Raw genomic sequence first — 6035 nt, forward strand, 5'->3', positions numbered from 1 at the left:
AGTGACCACCATACTGAAAATAGACCATTCAAACCATCATAACACACATATATAAACATTGAGAGACCCCATACTCTACAAGCTTCTTGGTATCATCACAGCTTTCCTTGACTTGAGTACGGATCCTCTACTTTTAGTAGTACGGGCCCATACTACGTTCCACATCTATCCGTACTTTCCTCAAGGATCGCTTCAAATCCGCCAAGTCATTCCCTTATCTGTACATACAATCCTCAACAAGACAAGGCTCCAAACACTAAAACTCTTCCTAGGTTTTCATGGGGAAACCACTACACTACTCACCGTCATCAGATGCAGAAGGAACTCCCCCTAACACCCTCTAACTAGCTCACAAATAAAATTACATATCACCGACACCAGATAATTCTTCGAATGAATGGTCTCACACTATAACGATTGGACTCAAACAAGAGCGGCGTAATAGAGTTAAAACCTAAAATTCTAAAATTATTTAGTCTCAATAATATGTAACTTAGCCTATTCGCTAACTAGTTAGCTGAAGTTAATGGGAACTCCTAAAAGCACAAAGCAAGCAGCATTTGAGCATCGAGTAATCGGAACAAGCATAACCTAAACAGGTTATCATATCACTGACTGATCAGTACTAGCATGCAAGTCTAGAAGCTCATACAGTAGGCATACAAAGGAATCTCTCTTAGCATTCTATCATGGATATCCTAAGCAGATCCTTAGCCCTAAACTAGCATGCGATTCACAAATCAAAACATATCATAAAACATATATGGGTATTTTGGAAAAACTTACTTGAGCTCGGTCGATTGCATGCACCACACCCCTTTTCTTTATTAGAAAACTCTTTTATAAACATTTCCTTTTGAAAAATCTACCAAACCGTCAGTTTGAGTTCAGACACACCCGAGAGTATGCCTGAATCCCTGAAACCAAGGCTCTAATACCAAATTGTAACGTCCAAAAAATTAAGGCCAAAAATTTCAACTTTTAGTATAATAAAAATCATCTTGCAAAACATGTTCATAAAACCATAATAGAATCAAGTGTGACCAAAACATCCAAATACATCATAGTAAAGTAAAATGTAGAATAAGGTGGTGTGTACGATGTGATCACTCCGAGCTCTTCCCCTTGGATCCGAAAGTACCTGAAACATAAACAGAAAACCGTAAACACGAAGCTTAGTGAGTTCCCCAAAATACCACATACCATACATATCAAACATATAACGGGTCCCGCCCAGTATACAGATTTGTCATAAATATGATATGGGCCCCGCCTCATCACATTCTTCAGGCCCCGCCTGATATACATATAAACACATAAATACATACAAGAATCCCAAAGATAAATAACATACAATATACTCATTAGGCCTGCATGGCATCGGGCCCCGCTCGGTATACATATCAAATATCATACATGCAAGAGTCACGCAGACAACTAGTTTCCTAATCATAATGAACCATGGGCCGACATTGGTGCCTTCGACCCGCCAAGCATAGTAAGGAAACTCACCTCAAAGTGTTGAATCTCTCAGATAGAGACTCAGACTGCTGATTCGAAAAAATCCCCGCGCTAACACCATCAAACAATATCCAATCAATAATTGGGTTACAACCCATGACTAGGATCCTAGTCCAACTGTCCAATACTCAGGGTAAAAGACCATTTTACCCCTTCCTAGCTTGGCCCAAAATCCAAGGCCTAATCCAATAGCACCAAAAAGCCCAATAAGGCCCAACTTCCTAATTGGGCCCAAAACCCATCATGGACCTAATTCCAAGAAGGCCCAAGGCCTAACAATGGCCCAAAAGTCAGAACGGTAATGGCCCCATAGGGCCCAAAACTCTTCTAGCCCAAAAGTGACCCAAACAGAGAAAGTCAACAGAAGTCAACGACAGGTGAGTATGCCCGTTGTACTTACGCTTACGCCCAACGTACTACGAAACGAGACATGATCGGGGACCGGGCAACATACGTACAGCCAACATACGTGCCCATGAAGCACTTTTCCATTAAGTGCTTAATACTTGCAACCAAAAGCCCAAACTTCATACCCAAGTCTTAACAAACCTATTAATCCATAAAGTCATGAACTTGGAGCCCTTGCATGGCTCAAAAGGACCCAAACCTCACTTTTAGCATTCTACTTTCACCATAATGACCTAAACACATGCATGGTTGATCCACAACCATCAAGATCCTAAATTTATAGACTAAGGACCTCAAAAACATCAAGAGAAGCAACTCCTAACTTCAGAAGTGGAAGGAATCCACTATATCTCATCATATGACCAAAATGGTACCCAAACCTCATAAAGACTAGATCTAAGCAAAGAAGGAGAAAGTTCCAAGCTTTATACCTCAATGAAGCTAGAAATGATGTAAAAAATCTGGATCTACAAGCTCTCCTTTGATCAAGGCTCCTTCTTCTTCAAATCTCACTAACACACACTAAATCACACATAAGAGGGTCAAATCTCTTCAAAAAGGGGCTAGGGTTTCGAAATGTGACTCAAATGGCTTTGGAGGCTGAGAAATGAGAGGTCCAAGGTTCATAATGTTGTTTAAATATGGTCAAAACCCTAAAAATTAGGGTTTGTCCCCTGCATGCATACGCCCCGCGCACTATACGTTTTCTGAAAATGGCAAAACTGCCCCCTAGGGACCAAATCTGCAAAATATTTACATACCAAGGGTCAAGAATGAAAATACCTTGAATCGAGTGTTACATGAAATTTGGAAGCGGTCTTTTAATTTGATTTTTTAAATAATCTAAGATATTAAATAAATTAGCTTAGACCAGTGTTTTTCACATGGTACCATCTTTAAGTGTTCTGTAAATAAATTTTCATATACATTTTACTAACATTAATTGGAATATATATATATATATATATATATATTATATATATATATATATATATATATATATATATATATATATATATAGAGGTAGGTTATTATATTTTCTTTTAATTAAAATAAGTGATTATCTTATATAATTAGATTAAAAAAAGCATTCTAATTAAATGAAATGGAAACTTAATGGTATTTTACTCGATTAAACTTTATTTAAAAATGAAAATTTCAGATTTTAAAGAATAATTTATTACCTTAATTTTTAAAATCTGATTTTAAAGGATATTAGTTCTCTAAATTCGGACATTTTGTAAAACTACATTTTGACAAAATACAAATTATGACAGAATGCATATTCTGACAACAAATTGCCTATTCTAATTGAATGAATCTATTGAAGAATAACAAATTTTTGAACCATAACAACATTCATAAAGAATAATCATTTATTATTAATATTATTCAAGAATCTTAGGTCCAAAAAAAATAAAAATTTACAACTAGATTCTATAAATACGTCATTTTTTGAATTTTGGTCACATTCTATACAAATACAATGTTTTATAGTAAGTCACTTAAGAAATAATATTCATTCTATAAGAATACAATGTCATTCTTGACATATTTGTTCTCATTCTTGTTTCCTTCTTTAGTAGCTTGTACCTTATGTTATATTTTGACATGTTGGTGCGGTGAATCTTAATTGTTATGAATTATCTCTTAATTTCCACCCACTATTGTTGTTCCAAGCAACCTTGCTACAATCTGAGTGGTCCTGAAATAAGACACATACAAACAAAGCACGAACCCAATCAAAACCCAAAAACGATACGGTATAAACAATCTTGAAACCCAAAATGAATACTGTAACAACATAATTAAAGTTAATGGCCTAACCCTAATATTTTTTAACCAAAATCGAAAGGCAAATCTTAAGCACACAAAATACAAAAATTCTGATAGAATGTGGTAGATATTGAACCTTTCTATATAAGTTTGTTTAAAATAAAACTATAAAATCATATAAATTTTAGTGATAGACATGCTTACCGCAACATAATTAAATTTCTATAATATTTACACATCCAGTTCCAGCAAGGGTTGCATGATGCATTTCAGTTTGAGTAATCAAGTTCATTGGTGATAAACCTAGGAATGTTATTCGGTTTAGTTATTCGGTTTTCGGTTAAATCGGTTTGGTTTTATCGATTTTTCTTATATTTTAAATCTAAGCATAACCAAACCAAATAAGGTTTGGTGTAATCGGTTTCGTTTATTTGGTTCGGTTAAGCGGTTAAACCGAATAAAATTTTGCACATAAAAAGAATTATTAAACTAAAAGAAAAACACTTACTAAACTATTACCAAATAAAACATACGCTAATATATAAAATATTATATTCAAGCTTTCATGATGTGTTGTCTTGAAAAGCCGATACAGATACATAAGTTGTAGAGACAAGTTAATATAATTTTAGTCGTATATGAATATTAGAGAAATGACTGAAGGTTAATTGACAATTTTTTTAAATTTTTTTTTGCCTTTTAATACAAAATATAAAATAACTATAAATTATAATGATTAATAACTAAATACTAAGTTATGAAAATCTTACTAACTAATCTATAAATTTATATATAAAATGTTAATTCATAGATATAAACTCTCTCTCTCTCTCTCTCTCTCTCTCTCTATATATATATATATATATATATATAAATTAAATAGCTTATTCAGTTTTTTTCGGTTTAACTAAAACGAATAAAATTCAACAAAAACCAAACCAAATAAGGTATCCTTATTCGGTTAACCAAACATAATGAACCAAAAACCAAATAACCCGAACCAAAAAAACCAAGCATCATTTGGTTCGGTTTGGTTATATTCAGTTTTGGTTTTTTATCACACCCCTAAATAAACCTTCTGGTATCAAAAAACTCATATGAAGTGAAATAAATACCATAAATCTTATGAAAAAGTAGAGTCATTTGTAAACAATATACCTTAGAATAATTACCAACACAAGAACCATAGATCTAGAAAAGTATAATTTGGAGCCAGTACAATCAATCTTTGTTTCTTTCCATCTGTTCGACTATGGATTCGAGGATTTCTTGTAGGCTGAGCATTTCATCGAGCACTTGGTCTACACAATCAAAGAGATCCATTACTTATAATCCTTCATAAATATATTTGATGCCATAGAATTTCCTGCATATTTCTTTGTTATACATTAAGAACACACCAAAGAATCGAAGTTCAGCAAACAAAATCAGATTCATAATCAAATAACAAAAGACATCATAGAATCATACTCAAAATCAGATTCAATAGTGACACTTTGTGTTGAAATCATATTCCAAATCGATTTAAGAAAAATTATCACTTAACAAATCCATTTCAAATAATAAATGGATTTCATATATGAGAAGAGAAACAAGAAAAACAACTTCAACAAATCAATTTCTAAGAAGAAAGAAAATCGATATTATAGATGGAGAATATAAGCTTACCGATCAAAGAAAAAAGACGTTGTATTGGCGGCGTTGGCGGTGTAACTCATGTCGCTAATGCGGGCGTAAGCACAAGCAGAGACGAAAGTGATGGTGGACGGTGACCAACTGGTAGGGGAGCTTAGCAGATTGGCAGAGGGGAAAAATTATGTTGGAATTAAATACGAGCAATGAAGGGGACCGATGTCATAATTGTCGGTGAGGGGACCGATGCCATTATCTTAATTATGGGTGAAGAAAATACATGGATCCTGCTTCAGTCCATCGGCGTTTGGGGGGAAAGAGGAGCAGGGGATGGGCTTTTGTGGTTGACGGTGGTACGATTTTATGGGGTCCTCCTATTCGCACGAAACGAGTGGTGTAATTGTTTTGGTATTTGTGTATGAAGTTTGAAAACTGACAATCTGTCACAACCGCTTTATATATGAAAATGTTATTATATAATTTCTCATTAATCCCTTTATTAATACACAATGTTCATATTTGATCTTATACTTTTTCGACTTTTAAAAATTCACTATATTAATCTATTTTATTAGAAATATGCTCATATGTGTATGATAATATTTAAAAATATATACATAATTTTTAACCTATAGTATTAGTCTAATTCATTTGTAAACTCAATCAACATTTAAAAATTAGTTTTTAAAAACTCAATT

At 33.5% G+C, this 6035-nt stretch overlaps 1 long non-coding RNA gene across 2 annotated transcripts; it reads right to left on the minus strand.

Annotated features, from left to right (window-relative positions):
* Positions 1-1007: 1007 nt before the first annotated feature.
* LOC145115923 (uncharacterized) lies at positions 1008-5748 on the minus strand. 2 transcript variants are annotated; one of them, XR_013711767.1, is made up of 5 exons: positions 5374-5748; positions 4864-5006; positions 3523-3634; positions 2361-2671; positions 1008-1141 (listed from the first exon to the last, which is right to left on the minus strand). It is a non-coding gene; the product is annotated as an uncharacterized LOC145115923 (long non-coding RNA). The 2 variants fall into 2 exon arrangements; XR_013711766.1 differs by lacking the exons at positions 1008-1141; positions 2361-2671 and having other exon boundaries at positions 3358-3634.
* Positions 5749-6035: the final 287 nt, after the last annotated feature.

The sequence above is a fragment of the Lactuca virosa genome, chromosome 5 (assembly GCF_052849685.1).
Source record: "Lactuca virosa cultivar CGN04683 chromosome 5, Lactuca_virosa_CGN04683_v6, whole genome shotgun sequence".
NCBI classification, from domain to species: Eukaryota; Viridiplantae; Streptophyta; class Magnoliopsida; order Asterales; family Asteraceae; genus Lactuca; species Lactuca virosa.